Genomic DNA, 25,911 nt, shown 5'->3' with positions numbered 1-25,911 from the left:
CCCTAAACCCACCACCAGACAATACACTCACACAACACCAATACTCTGCTTGAAACTCTGCAACTTCTTATTTCTATTACAATAAGTAACTATTTGATTTGGCAGTGGTTTGGATCTTTTTCATAGACTGAATTAAAGTATACAATATTATGTTCTCTTCTCTATCACATTGATACTAAGCTTTGAATTCTCTTATTTCGTTTCAATTTTACCGCACTCAACATGTTTGATGAAATGCTTTAACCATATTTCGGGTTGGTTTTATGAATAATCTTGATACTAGTATCTAGTAAGCTAATTTTATGAAACCATCCTTATTTAGTTATACTGAATTACCACTTATTTATGTTTTCCACTCTATTGTTCAGCATAATTAGTTTAAAGATATAATTGGTCAAAAATAATTAATATTTTCTTGATATTTAAATGTGACAGGTAATTTTAAACATGAAAAAGAACTTCTAAAATGGCAGATACAAAAGAAATTGAAGGGTAACTTTTCTGGTAGAAATTGGGTTATGCTGGACTAGTATTTCGTTTTCCCCCCTTTGATTAGTTCTTTTGGGATTTTGATAACTTGTGAAGGGTTATTTTAACTTACAAGTTTGTTATTTTGAAATACGCAAGCATTCACAGGTGACGGTAGAAATACTGAAACAAATTTTTTGTTCCTCATAGATAATTTGCTTATCTTGAACATTTTATGAAATCATGGAGATGTCTGATGGAAAGACTGTAAAACTGTTTCAATGTATGGTTTATGCAAAGGAAATCACCTTGCTTTTGTTTATTATCTAACTTTTGCCTCTTACTATTTTGTTATAAACCTTTTCCCTGTTTCAGAGACGCCCGGAACAGCAGAGTTGCTCTGTTTGACGGCATTGAGGAGGGAGGCATCCGAGCATCATCACTTTACTCCTCCTATAATGAAATTGACGAACAAGATAACGAGTGAGCAGTGGGTGGATTGCAAGATAGAGTCAGTTTGTTGAAAAGAGTAAGTTTAATTTTTCTTGTAAAATAATCTAGACCTAAGTTTGTTCTTCCTGTATATTATACTTGAAGAACGCTGTGAATTATGATCATTTCCTCATTTATTTCTTTTCAGCTGTTGGTAACCTTCTCATTATTTTGATGTGTTAACGTGTTGTTGATGTGATTGTAACAGATCTCAAGTGATATACACGAGAAGGTGGATAGTCATAACCGGATGCTGGACCACATGGTTTGCATATAACTATAAAAAATATTTACCGTTTGCACTGCTACTTTTTTGTTCTTCTTTGATAAAATGTTGGTATTTGTTTAGGGGAATGACATGGATTCTTCAAGAGGAGTTCTTTCAGGAACTATGGACAAATTCAAAATGGTATGTGGATTGTGGAATTGTAAAACCATATGGCTTTTGCAGTAGAGTTTTCATCTGGTTCTGATTTTTCTTTGTATTTGTTTTCTTCTCTACTTTTTTTCCCCACTCTTTTAATTATGTTGTACCTTCTTTCAGGTCTTTGAGAAAAAATCCGGCCGAAGAACGTTTTCACTTATAGCATCCTTTGTTGTATTTTCCTTATAACATACTTTTTTATGTTGTAATTCAGGCCCGTGAATTCCTTTCCAAATGGGGTGATCTCAGCCAGACCCAAATTTTTGCTAAGATTGAAATGTTGAGGTGATTTTGATGTCTTCATAGTGTTAACTTTTCTCTTTTAAGATATACTCTTATTGACTATGCTGATTCAATCTTATGTCTGTGTTGAAATTAGGGCCTGACCCATTTTGATGAGATTCTACGAGAAGCTGATGATATTATCCAATCTCGTGGTAATTTGGGCATTGATCTTCCACCAGAGAAGGTTAGTTTTGCCTTTAAAATTCATTTTGTTGTTTGAATGACTCATGTTGTGGGTGTAAATAGCTATATTTGTGGTCATGTGGATAATGCATTTGATATTTGAATAAATTAAAACAAATGGATGCTTCCATATGTTTAAAAAAGGTTTAAAATAGTGCATCTAGTGTTACAAATTTTCTTTGAACTGAACCACATTTATGATTGTTGCCTCTGCCATGCTTCTTATTGTAAATGTATAATTATATTTGCTTTGTGAATGGAAAGTCAATATTAATTAATTTTGATTTGCTTTTGTAGGTGTTCTTATTTCGAAAATTTGCCCTATACAAGTGTAATATGGCTGGAAAACCTGCTGTACTTACACGTGTTGTGGATAGTATGACTGACAACTTAAGACCCACTCGTGCTGAAGCCACTGATGTTGCCAATACTATTTTGGATGGTAAGTTACCAGCTGTATGATGCCACATGTAATGATTAAGCCATTCTTTTTTTTGAATTTACTGATCCCATTTTTCGTGCGCTTGAAGCTGTAACTGTATTCTTCTGAATGATTTTTGGTTTCTATCTTCAGTTATAACTACTTATTGTGTTCATGTTTGTTGAATTTTTAAACAAACATACAGGCAGTGATGCAATACTTCTGGGTGCTGAGACCTTGCGTGGGTTGTACCCTATTGAGACTATTTCCACTTTTGGCAGAATTTGTTCAGAGGTAATTTCATTTCATATCTCAGTGGAATAATCAATAATACACTATGGTATGACTGACCTGAGTTCATGCAAGTAGATTTCCATGATACACTATGTGTGTGTTGATGACTGCTTTTGCTTTTGATGACTGCTTTTGATTTTGATACTTTAATTACATAAATTGGCTTATTTTCTTAATTTTTCTTTTTCGTTTCCTTGGATATAAGTGATATTAAGTGACCTGGTATTTGCTTGTGGAGGCAAAGGAATAACTGAAAATCTGCTAAATTTTGTATATGTTCACTTTTAGTTGCGAGAATTCCTTAGTTATTCTTCCTAATATGTACATGATTATATCTCTGATAGTGTATGATTTTTGTAGAAACCGCTCATTCTTGCTCTCTCCAATTCAACATCTCAATCTGAGTGCACTGCGGAAGAAGCTTATACGTGGAGCAAGGTAACTAACTGTTTATATAATTGGCCTCAGAAATTTAGAATAGATTACACACATCATTATGTGTTAATGTTGTTTATCTTAATTTAATTTGTAGGGTCAAGCAATCTTTGCTAGTGGTAGCCCATTTGATCCTGTTGAATATGAAGGAAAAGTCTTTGTTCCTGGACAGGTTTCATTTGACCTTTGCTACCTACACATTTTGTTATTCAATATAAACATCTCAGTGGCTGACCTTTATATATTTATTTTTTCATTTTATTTTTTCGCGCTTCCTGCATTGCTGTTCAGGCCAACAATGCTTACATATTCCCTGGTTTTGGCTTGGGTTTGCTCATCTCCGGTGTAATCCGCGTCCGCGATGAGATGCTCTTGGTAGCCTGTGAGTTCATTCAAGCTAAGAGAGATTAAATATACTAAAATCAATTCAATCTAAATTCCAAGAAGGTAGAACCAAGAACTCACTAACGGTTTCTTCTTATGCAACAGCTGAAGCTTTGGCTGCACAAGTGTCACAGGAGAACTATGATAAAGGACTGATTTACCCTCCATTCTCAAATATCAGAAAGATATCAGCACATATTGCTGCTAACGTGGTAGCAAGGCATATGAACTTGGTTAGTTTCATGAAATGTTTTGAGTTTCAGACAACTTTGCTCTGTTTTCTTTTCAATACTTATATCTTTTGTGCTGTGTTTGGTAAAACAGGTCTTGCTTCTCATCTACCTCGACCTAAGGATCTTGTCAAATATGCAGAAAGTTGCATGTACAGCCCAGGCTACAGAAACTACTGTTGAGATTTTTGAACCATATTATATCATGTTTTGTTTAGTTTAGTTTCAAAGGCTACAAACTATGATTCAGACCAAAGCTTGTGGCGGCTTCATGAACTAAACCAAGCAGAACATATTAGTAGTGTGCTCTCCGCGGTTTTACAGTTTTGAGATACTTGTTAGGAACAGATTCATTTTATTGCTAAGATAGATTGTTGTACAAGGCATCGCCATAGGAACTTAAATTCTTCAACCAGTTGTGAGAGAAGTTTGCTAATTCTTTCAAATTGTAAACAGGACAATCACTTTCCTATGCAAACTCAGAGATTTATTTTGTATTTGATTTGTCTTGTAATAAAAATTGCATACTATATTTATAGTTTGGTATAAAAAAAGAACTGAAAAATTTATATTTTGTATCGATGAAGGTAAAAATCAGAAAAAGGATTTTTTTGAAATTTTATAAGGCTATTGCCACGCTTTTAAAGCGTGGCCATATCTTTGGCTATGGCCACGCTTTAAAAGTGTGGTCATATCTCGCTATCGCCACATTTTAAAAGCGTGGCCATATCTCTCTCTATCGCCACGCTTTTGAAGCGTGGCCATAAAGCGTGGCCATATCTTCACATACGGGCATGCTTTTATGGGTGGCCATTTGTAAAAAGCATGGCAAACGAAAAAGCGTGGCAATAAGTTGAAAAAAGCGTGGCGATAGAGCAACCGCCACCCTTTAAAAGGTCACCCTTTCAAAAGCGTGGCAGTAGCTCAAAAAGCGTGGCAAAAAGCTATCGCCACGCTTTTTTCAACTTTTTGCCACGCTTTAAAAACGTGGCAATAGACGTGTTTTTTTGTAGTGTGAAGAGCATTCAAAAGCATCAAGTTCAACTAGAAAGAGTGGGTCATGAAAGACATGTAAGCTCATATCAATGCACAAAGAATATAAGAGTTATACAAGATTAAGCATTGATTTAAAAGTTTCATCACCCTACAATATCAAACAAGTCAAGAAGCACCAAGATTAACCAAGAAATTCTCAACAATTGAGTAAGAGAATTCAACACCCTTATTTAAAATAAGAAACTTAGAAAACAAAATGGAAAACAAGTTACAAAAATAAAATTAAAATGCAATGAATGAAAATAAGCAAATGCAATAAAAGGAAATGGAAGAAAAGAAAAAATTTTTTTTTTATTATTTATTTATTTATTTTTTTTAAAAAAAAATTTCAAGAGAGGAAGAAGAAGAAAAAAGAAGAAAAAAAGAAAAAAAAGTAGAAAGAAAGAAGAAGAAAAGAAGAAAGAAGGAGAAAGGGGAAAGGAGAAAACCAGGGCGCAAATCCGTGCATATGTGCCATGCGTGCTTAGGCACGGATGCAGCAGATACAATCCGCGCACGCACGCCATGCGTGCTTGGGCGCGGATGCAGCAAAAACAATCCGCGCGCGCGCGCCATGCGTGCTTGGGCGCGGATGCGACAGGGACAATCGGCGCGTGCGCGCCATGCGTGCTTACGCGCGGATCACCTGGCACAAAGTAGGCATAAAGTGGGCACAACTCTCAGGTTTTAGTACTAGGAGTTGTGAAACCACAACGGCGCGTGCGCGCACTGCGCGCTTGGGCGCCGATGCCCGATTTTTTTTTAAGAAGCATAAAAACAGAATTTAACACTCTCCTAACCTATAAACATTCCAAAGCAACCAAAATTCAAATTTAACAAAAATCTTTAAGTTTTTGAAAAATTTTCAAACATACTAAAAACAAAACTTAAACTACAAGTAAAATACAATTCAACAATAACTAGACTAATCAAAGCATGAATGCAACAAACAACCTATCAATAAAAGCAAAATGCATAGGAGTATAGAAAATAAAAAGAACTACCTACAATGGCAACTCCAATCACTTATTAACCAAATCTAAAAGAGAGTGGAAAGAGTTTACCATGGTGGGGTGTCTCCCATCTAGCACTTTTAGTTTAAGTCCTTAAGTTAGACATTTGGGAAGCTCCTTGTTATGGTGGCTTGTGCTTGTACTCATCTTGAAACCTCCACCAATGCTTGGACTTCAAGTAAGCTCCAAAATTCAAAACTAATGGCACCAAGCTTTGATGAAGTTCCACACAAGCTAAGGGCTTCCAAAATTGATCTTCATCTATTCCCGGATCCCAAATCTTGTTTCTACACCCATCTTCAAGTTGATCATCACAATTCCAATTGGGTGAGAAGTGATCCGAATTCTCAAGTGAACACCAAAGCATCTTCCTAGACCCTTTTAGTTGAGAATTATACCAATCATTGCACTTGAACTTTGAATTTCCAACCATAAAGAACCTTGATTGGCATTTCCACCCACTACTCAATTTTCTTTTGCTCTTAACCCCTCAAAGAGCTCTAAGTTGCCCATCCGTCTCAAGCAAACCATATTCAAGTGAGAAATTAAAGCTTAGGGATAAGAGTTTTACCCACTTGAATGTTGTGTTGGATGGTGACTTAGGAAGGGACGTCTCCAATGGTCTTGTAAGTTCCATTCCCTTGTGCTCTTCTTTGAATACCTCCACCTCTTGGCAAGCTTCTTCCATGTTCACCTCTTGACAAGGCTCTTCATGTCCAATTACTTCCTCACCAACCTCTTCTAGCTCTCATCCATTCTTCATATCACAACTTGGAGGTAATGTAGAACTTGTCTCAACATCCACCTCAATTTCAAGAGGAGAAGATTCTTCAAATACCAAAGGATCATGTGTTGGTGTGGGCTCATCTTTAAGAGGAAGATTTGTTGCTTGCTCACCTTCTTCCAATTCTTCATCATTCATTATATGCTTAGGAGGTTGCGCACCCTCCTTAACATCGCCTTCAAGCTCAATGGAAGAGGGTTCAACAACTTCCACAAAATCCTCAACAATGTTACTTGGTGTGGAAGTGTTCTCAAACTTGTAATCCACCTCTTGTTCAACTTCCTCTAACTCTTCAACCACTTCTTCTTCTTTAACAATCTCTCCCTCCTCCACGTGCTGTAAGACATACCCCGTCTCCTTGTCCTCATGTTGAGATTCTAAAATCTCCTTCATGTTCCTTTCTTCGGTTGATTTCTCACACTCATCCGTGGAGATGCTTTACTTGTTGCATGAGTCCCATGAGTCCAAGTAGGCTTTAATTTTGGCAAGGTTAGCCTCAATAGCTTCATAATTCCTCCTTTGGGCTTCCTCTTGCTCTTTTTGACGGATTATTGCTTGAAGCCGATCCATTTCTTCCTTGAGACGATCCATTGACTCTTGGATGGATGGATGTGGGTGTTCTTCCTTGGAGGGTTGTGGTGGAAAAGGAAATTCATTATGTGGTTGAAAGTTATCATACATGGGAGGTGATTCATCTTGGTAAGGGTAGTGAGGTGGTGGTTCTTGAGGGTATTGGTGGTGGAATTGGGGTGGTTCTTCATATGGTTCATATGGATCATAAGGTGGTTGGTATGGTGGATATGGGTTGGGGTCATATAGAGGTGTTTGGTGAAAAGGGGCTTGTGAGTAAGGTGGTTCAAAATTATGTTGAGGAGGTGGTTCATAGGCATATGGTGGTGGTTGTTGACAATCATAATAAGGGTCACCATATCCATTAGATTGATATGCATTAGGATGAGAGTTATACCCATAAGAATCCGGAGGTTGTTGTTGTCAAGAAGGTTGATCAATCCCTTAAGGCTCCTCCCATCTTTGATTGTTCCATCCTTGATGCACATTCTCATTGTAGTTCCCATTTCCTACAACATAATTTGAACCAAACTCATAGCCAAAGTGATGAGAATTCATAGTAACAAACAAAAACAAAAACTAACAAAAATAAGCAACAAAATTCTAAGACTAACAAAAACTAACAAATAAGCAAAAAGTAAACATATTCACAATATTCACAATAGCCAATAATGTAACACCATTGCAACTCCCCGGCAACGGCGCCATTTTGATTTAAGAATTTGTCGTGTCGGTCTAGAATTTCTCTTCTAGAAATAAGAACTTCGTTGTAAGCATAGTTCTAAACCAACAAACAATTCCCACATAAAAAATTTGAGTTGTCACATGTACAAACCCCAAATAAGAATTAACCGGAGTATTTAGACTCCGGGTCGTCTCACGAGGAATTGCAATGAAGTGGTCAATTATTGGCTATGAGGGGACAAGGGGGTTTTGATTTATGAGAGGGCAAGGAAAGTAAATTGGGCAAGAAAAGTAAATCAAGTAAACAACTAAAGAAAGCAAGTAATAAAGAGAGACATTCATGGCAAGGGTTGAGATCATAGGCTTTCTATCATAGTCATGCAATGATTAATTCATCTTATTTAGTCAACTCCAACAAATAGGGAGAAAGTCAAACAAGATTAATCAATCATACCACAATTATAAACAAGAATTTATCTCATTACGTCAACTCCAACAAATAGGGAGAAAGTCTAATGAGACTAGCTAATCTCAATCCAAAAGACCTAATTGACTTACTAATGAAATTAGCAAAAGATTAGCATCAATGGAAACAATATTAGCTAACAACTCTAGATCACCAACATAAGTTGGGTTTTCATGACTCAAGATTACCCAATCACTCTTTCCAAGCCAAGAATGCTCAAAATCTACTCTAAAGCCCAACCAAGCATTTTGTCAAACACTTGGTGGGTAATAAAGGTAAGCATAATAAAAGAGCAAGAATAGTAAAATCTACCAACTACAATTGCAAGAAAAGTAAATTCACAACTCAATTCAACAATTAAAAGAACATCAAACATTAAATCTCATTAAAGAAAAATCAAATCCAACAAGAGCATCCATGAACATAAAAGAGAGCATAACAGGGAAATTAACAAGAAAACTAAGAAGAACAAAGGTGTAACAACAAGAAATTAAAAGAGAAAACTAAATCAAAACAAGAATTAAAAGTTGGATTTAAGAAAATTAAACCTAAACTACCCTAAATTCTAGAGAGAAGAAAGAGCTTTGATGAGCGGATAATTTATACGCTTTTTGACATTGTTTTTAGTATGTTTTTAGTAGGATCTAGTTACTTTTAGGGATGTTTTTAATAGATTTTGTGTTAAATTCACATTTCTGGACTTTACTATGAGTTTGTGTGTTTTTCTGTGATTTTAGGTATTTTTTGGCTGAAATTGAGGGACTTGAGCAAAAATCAGATTCAGATGTTGAAAAAGGACTGCTGATGCTGTTGGATTCTGACCTCCCTGCACTCAAAGTGGATTTTCTGGAGCTACAGAACTCGAAATGGCGCGCTTCCAATTGCGTTGAAAAGTAGACATCCAGGGATTTCCAGCAATATATAATAGTCCATACTTTGGCCAAGAATTGACGACGTAAACTGGCGTTCAACGCCAGCTTTCTACCCAAATCTGGCGTCCAGCGCCAGAAAAGGATCCAAAACCAGAGTTGAACGCCCAAACTGGCACAAAAACTGGCGTTCAACTCCACAAATGGCCTCTGCACGTGCAACACTTAAGCTCAGCCCAAACACACACCAAGTGGGCCCCGGAAGTGGATTTATACATCAAATACTTACTCATGTAAACCCTAGTAGCTAGTTTATTATAAATAGGACCTCTTACTATTGTATTTGACATCTGGGGATTACCTTATGATCCTTTGATCACGTTTTAGGGGGCTGGCCATCTCGGCCATGCCTGGACCTTCACTTATGTATTTTTAACGGTAGAGTTTCTACACTCCATAGATTAAGGTGTGGAGCTCTGCTGTTCCTCAAAGATTAATGCAAAGTACTACTGTTTTCTATTCAATTCTTCTTATTTCTCTTCTAAGATATCCATTCGCACCCAAGAACGTGATGAAGGTGATGATTATGTGTGACGCTCATCATCCTTCTCCCTTATGAACGCGTGCCTGACAAACACTTCTGTTCTACATGAATTAAGCTAGAATGAGTATCTCTTAGATCTCCTAACCAGAATCTTCGTGGCGTAAGCTAGAATGATGGCGGCATTCAAGAGAATCCGGAAGGTCTAAACCTTGTCTGTGGTATTCTGAGTAGGATTCAATGATTGAATGACTGTGACGAGCTTCAAACTCGCGAGTGCTGGGCGTTAGTGACAGACGCAAAAGGAGGGTGAATCCTATTCCAGCATGATCGGGAACCGACAGATGAATAGCCGTGCCGTGACAGGATGCGTGAGCATATTATTCACTGAGAGGAGGGGATGTAGCCACTGATAACGGTGATGCCCTTGCATAAAGCCAGCCATGGAAAGGAGTAAGACTGATTGGATGAAGATAGCAGGAAAGCAGAGGTTCAGAGGAACGAAAAGCATCTCCATTCGCTTATCTGAAATTCCTACCAATGAATTACATAAGTATCTCTATCCCTATTTTATTATATTAAATTCGAAAACACCATTATCACTTTATATCTGCCTGACTGAGATTTACAAGGTGACCATAGCTTGCTTCATACCAACAATCTCCGTGGGATTCGACCCTTACTCACGTAAGGTATTACTTGGACGACCCAGTGCACTTGCTGGTTAGTTGTATCGAAGTTGTGACAATTATGTATTGAGATCAACGCACCAAGTTGCTCACGTTGCCAGGGATTGTTTGAGCCTGGACATCACAATTTTGTGCACCAAGTTTTTGGCGCCGTTGCCGGGGATTGTTTGAGTTTGGACAACTGACGGTTCATCTTGTTGCTCAGATTGGGTAACTTTCTTTTTGTTTTCTTTTCAAAAATTTTTCAAAAATATTTCTAAAATTTTCTCATCTGTTTTCAAAAAAAAAAATTTTTTTTTTCAAAAATAAATTATTCTATGGCTTCAGAATTTTTAAGAATGAATTCTAGCGTTTCATGAAGCATGTTGAAACCTGGCTGGCTGTAAAGCCATGTCTCAATCCTTATACCCAAGAGAAGAGCTTCTTTATCTTTCTTAGCCAATTGGCTGTTGAATGTAAGGAATGTCAGGCGTGTCATGTCTGAGTTACATACTAAAGCTTGGCTGGCTATTAAGCCATGCCTGACCCTTTGATTGGAGCTTTAGAGCATAAGATTCCTGGAATTCATATTGAAAATTTTGGAATCCTTATTTTTCTTTTCCAAAATAGTTTTTTGAAAAATATAAAATAAAAATCCAAAAAAAAATTAGAAAATCAAAAAAATCAAAAATATTTTGTGTTTCTTGTTTGAGTCTTGAGTCATATCATAAGTTTGGTGTCACTTGCATATGCATCTTGCATTTTTTCGAAAATATCATGCATTCATAGTGTTCTTCATGATCTTCAAGTTGTTCTTGGTAAGTCTTCTTGTTTGATCTTGATGATTTTTTGTTTTGTTTCTTTTCATGTTTTTCATATGCATTCTTGAATTCTTAGTGTCTAAGCATTAAAGAATTCTAAGTTTGGTGTCTTGCATGTTTTCTTTGCATTAAAAATTTTTCAAAAATGTGTTCTTGATGTTCATCATGATCTTCAAAGTGTTCTTGGTGTTCATCTTGACATTCATAGCATTCTTGCATACATCACATGTTTTGATCTAAAAATTTCATGCATTGCATAATTTTCATGTTTTTCATAAAAATTTCAAAAATAAAAAAAATATCTTTTCCTTTTTCTCTCATCAAATTCGAAAATTTGAGTTGACTTTTTCAAAAATTTTTAAAATCAAGTTGTTTCTTATGAGTCAAATCAAATTTTCAATTTGAAAATCTTATCTTTTTCAAAATCTTTTTCAAAAATCAAATCTTTTTCAAAATTCTTAGTTATTTTCGAAAATTCCAAAAATATTTTTCAAAAATCTTTTTTTTATTTTTTTTCAAATTTTCAAAAATAACAAACAATTAATGTTTTGATTCAAAAAATTTCAAGTTTGTTACTTGCTTGTTAAGAAAGATTCAAACTTTAAGTTCTAGAATCATATCTTGTGATTTCTTGTGAATCAAGCCATTAATTGAGATTTTAAAAATCAAATCTTTTGCAAAATTAGTTTCTAAAAATATCTTCCTATCTTATCTTTTTCAAAAATATCTTTTCAAAATATCTTTTCTAACTTCCTAACTTCTTATCTTTTCAAAATTTGTTTCAACTAACTAACTAACTTTTTATTTGTTTCTTAACTTTTTCAAAACTACCTAACTAACTCTCTCTCTCTCATTTTCGAAAATATCTTCCCCCTTTTTCAAAATTTCTTTTTAATTTATTAATTATTTTAATTTTTAAATCTTAATTTTCGAAAATTACTAACATTTTTCAAAAACTATTTTCAAAAATCACTAACTCTTTTTCAAAAATTATTTTTGAAAATTCTCTTCTCTCTCGTCTCCTTCTATTTTTTTATTCATCTACTAACATCTCTCCCTCATTCAAAAAAAAAAAAGAAAAAAAAGGGGATCTCTATTATTATTATTTTTCTGTGCCTTCTTCTTTGTCATATGAGCAGGAGCAAGGACAAGAATATTCTTGTTGAAGCAGATCCAGAACCTAAAAGGACTCTGAATTACAACTAACCAGTAAGCACCTGTTAGGAATTTTCAAACAAGAAGAGGAGATGGCAGCCGAAAATAATAATAATGCAAGGAGGATGCTTGGTGACTTTACTGCACCTAATTCCAATTTACATGGAAGAAGCATCTCCATTCCTGCCATTGGAGCAAACAAATTTGAGCTGAAACCTCAATTAGTTTCTCTGATGCAGCAGAACTGCAAGTTTCATGGACTTCCATCTGAAGATCCTTTTCAGTTCTTAACTGAATTCTTGCAGATATGTGATACTGTTAAGACTAATGGAGTAGATCCTGAAGTCTACAGGCTCATGCTTTTCCCTTTTGCTGTAAGAGACAGAGCTAGATTATGGTTGGATTCTCAACCCAAAGACAGCCTGAACTCTTGGGATAAGCTGGTCACGGCTTTCTTAGCCAAGTACTTTCCTCCTCAAAAGCTGAGCAAGCTTAGAGCTGATGTTCAAACCTTCAGACAGAAAGAAGGTGAATCCCTCTATGAAGCTTGGGAAAGATACAAACAGTTGACCAAAAAGTGTCCTTCTGACATGCTTTCAGAATGGACCATCCTGGATATATTCTATGATGGTTTATCTGAGCTATCAAAGATGTCACTGGACACTTCTGCAGGTGGATCCATTCACCTAAAGAAAATGCCTGCAGAAGCTCAAGAACTCATTGACATGGTTGCTAATAACCAGTTCATGTACACTTCTGAAAGGAATCTTGTGAATAATGGGACGCCTATGAAGAAGGGAGTTCTTGAAGTTGATACTCTGAATGCCATATTGGCTCAGAATAAAATATTGACTCAGCAAGTCAATATGATTTCTCAGAGTCTGCATGGAATGCAAGCTGCATCCAACAGTACTCAAGAGGCATCTTCTGAAGAAGAAGCTTATGATCCTGAGAACCCTGCAATAGCAGAGGTAAATTACTTAGGTGAACCTTATGGAAACACCTATAACTCAACATGGAGAAATCATCCAAATTTCTCATGGAAGGATCAAAAGCCCCAACAAGGCTTTAATAATGGTGGAAGAAACAGGTTTAGCAATAGCAAGCCTTTTCCATCATCAACTCAGCAACAGACAGAGAATTCTGAACAAAATGCTTCTAATTTAGCAAATCTAGTCTCTGATCTATCTAAGGCCACTGTAAGTTTCATGAATGAAACAAGGTCTTCCATTAGAAATCTGGAAGCACAAGTGGGCCAGCTGAGTAAAAGGATCACTGAAATCCCTCCTAGTACTCTCCCAAGCAATACAGAAGAGAATCCAAAAGGAGAGTACAAGGCCATTGACATAAGCGCCATGGCCGAACCTGTGAGGAGAGGAGAGGACGTGAATCCCAAGGAGGAAGACCTCCTGGGACGTCCAGTGATCAATAGGGAGCTTCCCTCTGAGGAACCAAAGGACTCTGAGGCTCATCTAGAGACCATAGAGATTCCATTGAACCTTCTTATGCTCTTCATGAGCTCTGATGAGTATTCCTCTTCTGAAGAGAATGAGGATGTTACTGTAGAGCAAACTGCCAAGTTTCTTGGTGCAATCATGAAGCTGAATGCCAAATTATTTGGCATTGATGCTTGGGAAGTTGAACCTCCCTTGTTCATCAATGAACTAAGTGATCTGGATCAACTGACATTGCCTCAGAAGAGACAGGATCCTGGAAAGTTCATAATACCTTGTACCATAGGCACCATGATCTTTAAGGCTCTGTGTGACCTTGGTTTAGGAATAAACCTCATGCCCCTTTCTGTAATAGAGAAACTGGGAATCTATGGGGTGCAAGCTGCTAAAATCTCACTGGAGATGGCAGACAGCTCAAGAAAACAGGCTTATGGACAAGTAGAAGATGTATTAGTAAAGGTTGAGGGCCTTTACATACCTACTGATTTCATAGTCCTGGATACTGGAAAGGAAGAGGATGAATCCATCATCCTAGGAAGACCTTTCCTGGCCACAGCAAGAGCTGTGATTGATGTTGACAGAGGTGAAATAGTCCTTCAATGGAATGAGAACTCCCTTGTGTTCAAAACTCAAGGATCTCCCTCTGCAACCATGGGGAGGAAGCAGAAAAAGCTTCTCTCCAAGAAGAGTCAACCAGAGCCCCCACAGTCAAACTCTAAGTTTGGTGTTGGGAGGCCACAACCAAACTCTAAGTTTGGTGTTGAACTCCCATATCCAAACTCTAAGTTTGGTGTTGGAGAGTCTCAACAAAGCTCTGCACATCTGTGAGGCTCCATGAGAGCCCACTGTCAAGCTATTGACATTAAAGAAGCGCTTGTTGGGAGGCAACCCAATGTTTATCTAATTGTTATTTTTATTGTTTTTCATGTTTTCTTAGGTTCATGATCATGTGGAGTCACAAAATAAACAAAAAATTCAAAAACGGAATCAAAAACAGCAGAAGAAAAATCACACCCTGGAGGAGCATCTGTCTGGCGTTCAAACGCCAGAACAGAGCATAGTTCTGGCGCTGAACGCCCAGAATGGGAGCATCCTGGCGCTGAACGCCCAGAACAAGCATGGTTCTGGCGTTCAACGCCAGAAATGGCAGCAAACGGGCGTTGAACGCCCAAAATGGGCACCAACCTGGCGCTGAACGCCCAGAGTTGTGTGCAAGGGCATTTTGCATGCCTAAATTGGCGCAGGGATGTAAATGCCTTGACACCTCAAGATTTGTGGACCCCACAGGATCCCCACCTACCTTCACTCACTCTCTTCTCTCTTCTCAATCATCCTCTATTCCCAATAAACACTCATCCCTTCTGTCTTCCATTTACCACTCACACCCATACACCTACTTACCTTCAAAAATTCAACATCTCTTCCCCACCCAATCCCACCCATATGGCCGAATACACATCTCCCTCCATCTCCTCCATATCTTCTTCTTATTCTTCTATTCTTTCTTCTTTTGCTCGAGGGCGAGCAACATTCTAAGTTTGGTGTGGTAAAAGCATAGCTTTTTTGTTTTTTCCATAACCATTGATGGCACCTAAGGCCAGAGAAACCTCTAGAAAGAGGAAAGGGAAGACAAAAGCTTCCATCAAGGGTCTTTAGCTCAGTGGTAGAACATTTGACTGCAAATCAAGAGATCCCTGAGATACCTCAGGGGATACATTTTCTTCCACACAATTATTGGAAGCAACTAAGGGTGGAACATCAAGAGCACTCCATCATCCTTCATGAAATCAGAGAAGATCTAAAAGCAATGAAGGAGGAGCAACAAAGACAAGGAAGAGACATAGAAGAGCTTAAGGACATCATTGGTTCCTCAAGAAGGAAACGCCTCCATCACTAAGGTGGATTCATTCCTTGTTCTTATTTCTTCTGTTTTTCGTTTTCTATGTTATGTGCTTATCTGTGTTTGTGTCTTCATTACATGATCATTAGTAGTTAGTAACTATGTCTTAAAGTTATAAATGTCCTATGAATCCATCACCTCTCTTAAATGAAAAATGTTTTAATTCAAAAGAACAAGAAGTACATGAGTTTCGAATTTATCCTTGAACTTAGTTTAATTATATTGATGTGGTGACAATGCTTCTTGTTTTCTGAATGTATGCTTGAACAGTGCATATGTCTTTTGAAGTTGTTGTTTAAGAATGTTAAATATGTTGGCTCTTGAAAGAATGATGACTAGGAGACATGTTATTTGATAATCTGAAAAATCATAAAAATGATTCTTGAAGCAAGAAAAAGCAGCAAAGAACAAAGCTTGCAGAAAAAAATAGGCGAAAAAAAAATATAGAAAGAAAAAGAAAAAGCAAGCAGAAAAAGCCAAAGCTCTTAAAACCAAGAGGCAAGAGCAAAAAGCCAATAACCCTTAAAACCAAAAGGCAAGGGAAATAAAAAGGATCCCAAGGCTTTGAGCATCAGTGGATAGGAGGGCCTAAAGGAATAAAATCCTGGTCTAGGCGGCTAAACCAAGCTGTCCCTAACCATGTGCTTGTGGCGTGTAGGTGTCAAGTGAAAACTTGAGACTGAGCGGTTAAAGTCAAGGTCCGAAGCAAAAAAAAAAAAAGAGTGTGCTTAAGAACCCTGAACACCTCTAATTGGGGACTTTAGCAAAGCTGAGTCACAATCTGAAAGGGTTCACCCAATTATGTGTCTGTGGCATTTATGTATCCGGTGGTAATACTGGAAAACAAAGTGCTTAGGGCCACGGCCAAGACTCATAAAGAAGCTGTGTTCAAGAATCATCATACTGAACTAAGAGAGTCAATAACACTATTCGAAATCTGAAGTTCCTATAGATGCCAATCATTCTGAACCTCAATGGATAAAGTGAGATGCCAAAACTATTCAAGAGGCAAAAAGCTATAAGTCCCGCTCATATGATTGAAGCTCTGTTTCATTGATAGTTTGGAATTTATAGTATATTCTATTCTTTTTATCCTATTTTGATTTTCAGTTGCTTGGGGACAAGCAACAATTTAAGTTTGGTGTTGTGATGAGCGGATAATTTATACGCTTTTTGACATTGTTTTTAGTATGTTTTTAGTAGGATCTAGTTACTTTTAGGGATGTTTTTAATAGATTTTGTGTTAAATTCACATTTCTGGACTTTACTATGAGTTTGTGTGTTTTTCTGTGATTTCAGGTATTTTCTGGCTGAAATTGAGGGACTTGAGCAAAAATCAGATTCAGATGTTGAAAAAGGACTGCTGATGCTGTTGGATTCTGACCTCCCTGCACTCAAAGTGGATTTTCTGGAGCTACAGAACTCAAAATGGCGCGCTTCCAATTGCGTTGAAAAGTAGAAATCCAGGGCTTTCCAGCAATATATAATAGTACATACTTTGGCCAAGAATTGACGATGTAAACTGGCGTTCAACGCCAGCTTTCTACCCAAATCTGGCGTCCAGCGCCAGAAAAGGATCCAAAACCAGAGTTGAACGCCCAAACTGGCACAAAAACTGGCGTTCAACTCCACAAATGGCCTCTGCACGTGCAACACTTAAGCTCAGCCCAAACACACACCAAGTGGGCCCCGGAAGTGGATTTATACATCAAATACTTACTCATGTAAACCCTAGTAGCTAGTTTATTATAAATAGGACCTCTTACTATTGTATTTGACATCTGGGGATTACCTTATGATCCTTTGATCACGTTTTAGGGGGCTGGCCATCTCGGCCATGCCTGGACCTTCACTTATGTATTTTTAACGGTAGAGTTTCTACACTCCATAGATTAAGGTGTGGAGCTCTGCTGTTCCTCAAAGATTAATGCAAAGTACTACTATTTTCTATTCAATTCTTCTTATTTCTCTTCTAAGATATCCATTCGCACCCAAGAACGTGATGAAGGTGATGATTATGTGTGACGCTCATCATCCTTCTCCCTTATGAACGCGTGCCTGACAAACACTTCTGTTCTACATGAATTAAGCTAGAATGAGTATCTCTTAGATCTCCTAACCAGAATCTTCGTGGCGTAAGCTAGAATGATGGCGGCATTCAAGAGAATCCGGAAGGTCTAAACCTTGTCTGTGGTATTCTGAGTAGGATTCAATGATTGAATGACTGTGACGAGCTTCAAACTCGCGAGTGCTGGGCGTTAGTGACAGACGCAAAAGGAGGGTGAATCCTATTCCAGCATGATCGGGAACCGACAGATGAATAGCCGTACCGTGACAGGGTGCGTGAGCATATTATTCACTGAGAGGAGGGGATGTAGCCACTGACAACGGTGATGCCCTTGCATAAAGCCAGCCATGGAAAGGAGTAAGACTGATTGGATGAAGATAGCAGGAAAGCAGAGGTTCAGAGGAACGAAAAGCATCTCCATTCGCTTATCTGAAATTCCTACCAATGAATTACATAAGTATCTCTATCCCTATTTTATTATATTAAATTCGAAAACACCATTATCACTTTATATCTGCCTGACTGAGATTTACAAGGTGACCATAGCTTGCTTCATACCAACAATCTCCGTGGGATTCGACCCTTACTCACGTAAGGTATTACTTGGACGACCCAGTGCACTTGCTGGTTAGTTGTATCGAAGTTGTGACAATTATGTATTGAGATCAACGCACCAAGTTGCTCACGTTGCCAGGGATTGTTTGAGCCTGGACATCACAATTTTGTGCACCAAGCTTCTCTCTCTAGAATTCCAACCTTCAACATGATGAAAACTAAATTATGACTACTTTTTTTATTCTCCCTTCAATCCTTGGATTCAATAGCATCAGAAATGGGTTGGATTGGGCCCAAAATGAGCTGCAAAATCGCTGGGGGCGATTTCATAAAAGTGGGCCACGGACAACATCGGCGCGCACGCGCAAAGTGCGCGTGCGCGCCCCTGAACGCGAAGCAAAATATATTGAAATTTATATCATTTCAAAGCCCCGGATGTTAGCTTTCCAACGTAACTAGAACCGTCTCAATTGGACCTCTGTAGCTCAAGTTATGGTCGTTTGAGTGCGAAGAGGTCGGGCTTGACAGCTTTACGGTTCCTTCATTTCTTCATGAGTTCTCCCACTTTACATTCTTTTCTCCTCACTTTTTCCATCCGATACTTGCCTTATGAACATGAAATTACTCAACAAACATATCAAGGCATCAAATGGAATTAAAGTGAATTAAAATCATCAATTTTAGGGCCTAAAAAGCATGTTTTCACATTTAAGCACAAATCAAGGGAGAATTACAAAACCATGCTATTTCATTGAATAAATGTGAGAAAAGGTGATAAAATCCCTCAAAATAAGCACAAGATAAACCACAAAATCGGGGTTTATCAAGTACTAACAAAATTTATGGTCATTCAACCAACGAATGTTATGACTTGAACAATGTGATTGAAAAACTATCCAGAAAAGGTCGGTTGAATGAAATATCTACATGATTGCTGGTGGGTTCGAAAGGGAAGGAATAACAAAATTCTCTTGCAAAAGACATCTAAAAGAAGTCTATCAAGTTGGACAGGATGAAGAAATGTCTGACCTGCCTATAATAACCTTCACAAAGGAAGATGCCTGGGGTGTTGTACCCGAGCATGGCGACTAATGGTGATGAACATGATTCTAGCTAATGCAAATCTACATAGGACCCTAGTAGATCAGGAGAGCTCAGCGGATATTTTATTCAAACCAGCATTTGATACGCTAGGTTTGGAAGAAAAGGACCTGAAGGCATACCCAAACACCTTCTTCGGATTAAAAGACTTACCTATCCAACCACTAGAGGTTTATATCCCTATACATTATCTTTAGTAAAGGAATGAAGATAAAAACTCCAAGCATAGACTACATTGTAGTAGATATAGCGTGAGCCTATAATGTCCTGATAGATTGGTCAACTTTAAATTGATTTGCTGCAATGGTATCTACACCCCACGTTTTTATGAAATGCTAATAAGAGAAGATTAGAAGTTGGCTAGAAGGTACTACAATGAAAGCTTGAATTTGCGAGGCTGTATAAAAGGCAAAGAAGTTAATGCAATAGAGCTTGGAGGAGTCCAAGTTCAAGAAGAATTGTGACCTCATCTTGAAGGAAAAATCAAAGATGTACAGATAGGCGATGAGCTCGAAAAACTAATAACACAGGAGCTAGATTAGATAAAAAAAAACTTAAGGAAGAGCTCATCAAACTCCTACGAAAAAGTTTTGACCTCTTCGCTTGGAAAGCTTCATTCTAATCTCATGAGCCACAAATTAGCTGTATACCCAGGTCCCCGATCAGTGTAGTAGAAGTGACGAAAGCTCAGTCTGGAAAGAGCACATGTTATAGAGGAGAAAGTTCAAGCACTGCTAGAATCTGGATTCATAAGGGAAGTAAAATACCCCTTTGGCTAGCTAATGTTGTACTTGGAAAAAAATAAAATAGTAAATAGAGAATGTGTGTTGACTATACCGACCTCAACAAGGTTTGTCCTAAAGATCCCTACCCTCTGCTTAGCATTGATGCCTTGGTAGATTTAGCATCAGGGTACAAGTTCCTTTCTTTTATGGACGCTTACTCGGGATATAATCAAATCTAATGCACGAGCTCGATCAGGAGAAGACATACTTTATCACCTCTAAAGCTAACTATTGTTATGTAGTTATGCCTTTTAGGTTGAAAAATGTAGGGGTGACTGACCAGAGAATGATGAATAAGGTATTCTCCCCTCATCCGGAAGAGATCATAGAAATTTACGTAGATGACATGCTTGTTAAAACCAAGGAGAAAACCAACCTAGTGCCCAACCTGACAAAGGTGTTCAATAATATAAGACAACATGGGATGAGACTAAATCCCACCAAATGTACCTTCGCAGTAGAAGTAAAAAAATTTCTAGAATTCATGCTCACCTAAAGGGGCATCGAAGCTAACCCAGACAAGTGTAGGAAAATTCTAGAGATGTAAAGCCCGACCTTTGTTAATGAAGTCTAATAATTGAACAGTAGGCTAGCAGCTCTGTCTAGATTTTTTACAGGTTTAGCCGTGAATTCGCTAACCCTATTTGTAATACTCAGGAAAGGGTATGATTTTCAATGGGCTCAAGAATGTGAATAGGCATCCCAAAAGTTCAAAAAATTCTTGAGCAAACCACCTGTTCCGAGGGTTACCTGAAACTGTAGGTCGATCCCGAATGAGATCTGTTGTGATGGCCGGAGCAGTCGTGTCCGACATGTTGGAGCTGGTGGAGCTGGAGATGCTGCTGATCCTTCATCACCGGAGGGTGGTGGTACCTGCAAGAGACTCCGATGCTTAAGTTAGCATGGGCTTTAAGCAGGTTTTTAGTAGAATCAGAGTATGAGTTATACCTGGGTGCTCCAGTGTATTTATAGTAGTGTAGAGTGACCTTTCTGGAGATAAGATAGTTATCTTATCTTATCTTATTTTTGAGTGAAGTCATCTTATCTTTTGGGGGACCGCCCTTATCTTTCTAGGCTTTGGCTGCCTTTAGATTGGGCTGTGTCCCTTTATTTGGGCTTGCCTGGGCTCTCTGTAGTGATTTAGCCGAACTCTTTGAGAAGAGGTCAGGAAATTCCAGACCTGAGGAGGTCGGTCGAATTGTCTTTAATCAGCCCAGGTTGTACAGCTCGACCCAGGGCATGAACAGTGCCCTTGCTTGAGCGCGGTCTTCCTTTTGGAGTCGTGTCCTTTTATTAGACTTCGATCTCTTTTGTTGGGGAAGCCGAGCTCGAGCATCTTGATCTCATTGTAGAGTTTCCATTTAGTGGCTTGAATGCGGAGTGTTTTTCTCACCCCTTTTTAATTGCAACATGCGTTTTGCCTTTCCTTGGGAACGTGCGAGAGTAAAACCCATTAACTCCCTTGCCGTTTCCTTTGTTTCCCTCTTTTGTATCTCATTTTTGAATTTTTCAAAGCTTCCTTCAATTTTCTCTTCTCTTGCTCGCTGTAACTTCTCCTTTTTTCCGTTTTTGCATTTTCGTGCTTCCCTTTTACTCAAGAGGTGATTGGCCGGTGTCGCTTGCTTCAATCTCCGATCGTCTCCTTCTTGTCTGCAGGTTGGTTTTCTTCTTCTTTCTCTATTACCTTCCACGCCGTTCTTTTCGTGTTTGCATTGTTCTAATTTTGAAAAGTTTTATTCTTTTGCTTGAATTCATTTTGGAAAGTTTGCATCTTTCTCTGCTTTTGTTGTGTCTTGATTATTGCTGTAATGTGTGCTCTAAGGGTTTCTTTGATTTGTATGAATCGCCTTGACTGTAAGTTTGTAGTTTGAAGTAGTGAACTGTTTCTTTCAAAAAGGTTGGATCTTTCTTGATGATTTCTGCGCCTTCTGTTTGATGTTTGATGGTATGCTGTATGGCATGGATGATTTCCTTTAGATGCGACGAAAATTCCTTTGCTGATAGACTGTGAAAAGATCGTGACTTTGACTCCTTTTTTGTGAACTGTGACTTTCTTTGTGGGGTGTTGCTGTCAAAGGGGGTTGTTTTCTTGTTTGAGAGGTGTCAGAACATAGACTGTTGATTTCCCTCCTTTCCTGGGTTCTTACTTTGTTATTGCCTCCAAAGGATGCCCCTGGACTTTCATGTAAGTTCTGGGGTTTCCTTTTACTGCTGTTTCTGAGTCTTTTAACTTTTGCATGCTATTGTCCGAGTTATCTCCATATTTGTCCGAGTTATCTCCCTATTTGTCCGAGATGTTTTCTGTTTTGTCTGAGCTGTTTGATTAGTAACCTATTTTTCCCTTTTCTTATTGTAGGACTAGTTGACCCATGTCTTTTTCGCAAAAATATTTTTGAGATGTCTACCAAAGTTCCAGATGGCATGTCCGACTGGCTGGATTCTCTTGTCTTGATGTGTGTTTCCGTGGTCGATTTCGAGTACTGTGTACGGCTTAGGAGGCATCATAGGATATGTAGTAATAGAGAGCAGGAGAAAAACTACGAGTTGGTAGTGCCTGACCCTGAGGAGAGAGTTTGTTTTCCTTCTCTGACTCGGGGGGAACGTCCCTTTTTTTATGCGTATGATTACTTTTTTAGCCAACTGAACATCACCCTTCCTTTTACTTTCTTTGAGACCGACCTGTTGTGGTCCTGCAATGTAGCTCCTTCTCAACTTCACCCGAACTCATGGGGTTTCATAAAGATCTTTCAATTGTTGTGCCAAGAGTTGGATGTCCGACCTTCTCAAACTCTCTTTTTTTACCTTTTCGTTTTGACGAAACCTGGGACAGCTAAGAAGAAGGCTTCCTGGATTTCTTCCGAGCTTCCCAGGAAAAGAAAGTTTTTGCTATGTTTGACGAGTCTTTTAGGGATTTTAAGAACTTCTATTTCAAGGTCCGAGCTGTTGAAGAAGCTCGACCTTTCTTCTTGGACCAAAATAATGAACCTGTCTTCCCCTTATGCTGGCAAAAGAATGTGGTAGTGTCTAGGTATACTTGGAAAATGTTGGATGAAGTCGAGCAGGCTTTTGTGCATGTGTTAGAGGAGAATTGGGGGGGGGGGCTCCTCATCTTGATACGAAGAGGTTCTTGGGGGATCCCTCCCTTCTTCGAACTGACACAACTAGAAAATGGATTGATAGACAGATTTACAGATGGATTTAGTCTTTATTACAGACGGATTTTTAGTTACCGATAAAATTACTGACGGATTTTGTCCCTCTGTAAAACCCCCCGTCGGAAAATTACAGACGGATTTTTACCAGTTACTGACGGATTTTTCCTTTGTAAATTTTCTATCCATTTCCCAAAGGCGACAAACTTTCCGACAGATTTTCCATATGTAATTTAAACTTTGGAAAATCATCTTACACTCTAATTACAGATAGAAAATTCGTCTGTAAATCCGTCAGTAAGGTAAAATAGAATTTTTTTATTTTTCTAATTACAAAATAAACTTATTTTCATACAAAATAAATATAAATTTAATACATACAAATTTTTATTGATGGTATAAATAGAAAAATACACCAGTGAGTACAAAACACTTTCTTTATAATAAGAAGCAATTATTTCCATGCAATAATACAATCTAAATACATTAGATGACAAATAACTACTAGTGGACTCATCAAGATTCAATATCCTAATTTATAGATAGCTTCATTCTTTCTTGAGCTTTTTAGTGATGATGGCAATATACTTGCTTCTTGAGATTCTTGGTCCATCAAAATTATTCGCTACTTCCCACTTTCTGAGCAGAGAATGTCTACCTTACTATATCCGATCTACACTCAGACAATAAATAAGGCAATTATTAGAAAAAAGAACCAAAAAGGAGTTGTTACCACTGCAGTTACTTTTGATTAAATTTCAAGTATCTGCCTGCAACAATTTAGAACTCTTCCATAGATTTCTCAGGGTTAGTTCTTTTTAAAGATCATGGATGCTGCCAAATAGCAATAGCAGATTTGGAACATGTAATGCACACAATGTAATAAACGCAACTTCCTTTTTGAGCATGATACCTTCAACTCTGCTATCTCTTGTTCTTGTTTTGCAAATGTTACAATGAACGCAACTTCCTTTTTCTTTGCCTTTTCAAGCTGATAACAATAGATATATGTCAATGGTCAATGATAATTGATAATTAATCAATGGATGGTGAACTACATCAACAGGAAAAAAGGATAGATTATATTTCATCTCTTAAATTACATGAAATGTAACTAAAGTCCACTTTTAACATGACAACATATAGTAAATAAATAAAATAGTAAAAAAAAATAGAATAATAAATATTTAGACAATAATATGTGCACAAGAAAGATAATGGTAGCAGAAGGGGCAAATTCCAATAATGGAAGAAAACGTACTTGGCACGTTGCAAGTGTATCCTTACAGTTCTGAAGACTGTCAATAACAAGATTCGAAAGAATGAAAGGAAAAAGAAGGGTTAGGCAGAAACTAATGTTGTTAATAGTAACTATACTTAAAAAAATTGTTAAAATAGCAATATGAAGTTGGATAAGCTCTAAAATAACTGCAGTTTATTGAGTTATTCCATGCACCACGCATCTGAAACGAACTTTTTTCTTTATATATATAGAAAAAGGGAAAAAGGGAAGAAGTCTCATTAGACATTCAAGCCAGTAGCAACTAAGTTGTTTCACTCATTATGACATGACGAGTTTCCCCCTGCTCATTCTAACTAACAGCAAGTAATTTGAAGTTTTCTGTATCTATCTATAAATGCATACTTGTAAAAAGTTTCAGCTTAGGTCTCTCCACTTCTACTAGGGTTACATAAATAATAGGGAAAAGATAGACTACCTCCAGAAGCTGTTTGTTTTGAGGCAAATTCTTTATGCCATCTACCAAGATGTCTCTAGTAGCATCCATGTTGTTTGTACTCTTGAAACCAAGAAAAGAACATGGAAGTAATAGGATTGGTTAACTACACCTCAGATCATCATGCAAAATGAGAAGGATCAATATTTACTCTGTTTATGATTATGATATGTTAGCTGCAACAAATTTTTAGGCACTTCATACAAAAAACCTTGTAGCTACTAATTGCTAGTAGTAACTATAGCCTAAAAACTTCATTTACGGCTTTTATAGAATGATGCTTAACCTTTTAGAATTAAAATTCAACAAAAAATGATAAATATGCCACGTACCATATATTTTAGGTGAGAGAAATGGACATATAAATTAGGGAGGGCATGCTGTAAATTCTCTTCAGCTACAGCCATCTCTATTGCTTCTTTGTATATACCACAAGCTGACTTCATATTTCCTTGCAAAAAAATGTAACAGGTAGCGCAAGTAGTCATCTTTTCTGTATCAGATTATCATCAAAGAGTAAAGCTTTCTTCAATTGTAGCAAAAGTTAATTGTATACTAAACGTTTCTCCATATTGGCTCTTGATATAAAATTCTGCACAAAATCAGAATCTGACTCTTTACCAGTCTGCTGAATATATGCAGCGCGAGCAGCTAAAACATCTCCTATTTGTTCCTTAAACCTGGCATTGAAGAAATGGATTTCTGGTACACTCTTTTACAAATAGGAGTCATAATTCAAGGTAAATCAAAGCATACACTATAAATAATCCAACTGTGCAAATTTAATGGAAATTATTATTAGTGTAAACCTGTACTAAGATCTATACCACTATCTTAGCTATCAATATAACTTTTTCTACATAAACAGATTTTCTTATATGTTTTCAAAATCGATATAGTTGAAGGAGGAGGACTAGAGGCACATGACCAGAGGACCA

The 25,911-nt window shown here is 37.6% G+C and overlaps 1 non-coding gene and 2 pseudogenes across 1 annotated transcript; 2 read left to right on the top strand and 1 right to left on the bottom strand.

Annotated features, from left to right (window-relative positions):
• Positions 1-320: 320 nt before the first annotated feature.
• On the top strand, positions 321-22,447 carry LOC140180109 (bet1-like SNARE 1-1; annotated as a pseudogene).
• On the top strand, positions 2,659-4,094 carry LOC112759135 (NADP-dependent malic enzyme-like; annotated as a pseudogene).
• LOC112760890 (small nucleolar RNA R71) lies at positions 12,711-12,818 on the bottom strand. Its single transcript, XR_003181305.1, has one exon. It is a non-coding gene; the product is annotated as a small nucleolar RNA R71 (small nucleolar RNA).
• Positions 22,448-25,911: the final 3,464 nt, after the last annotated feature.

The sequence above is a fragment of the Arachis hypogaea genome, chromosome 16 (assembly GCF_003086295.3).
Source record: "Arachis hypogaea cultivar Tifrunner chromosome 16, arahy.Tifrunner.gnm2.J5K5, whole genome shotgun sequence".
Taxonomy (NCBI): Eukaryota; Viridiplantae; Streptophyta; class Magnoliopsida; order Fabales; family Fabaceae; genus Arachis; species Arachis hypogaea.
This window is presented reverse-complemented; position numbering and strand designations above follow the sequence as displayed.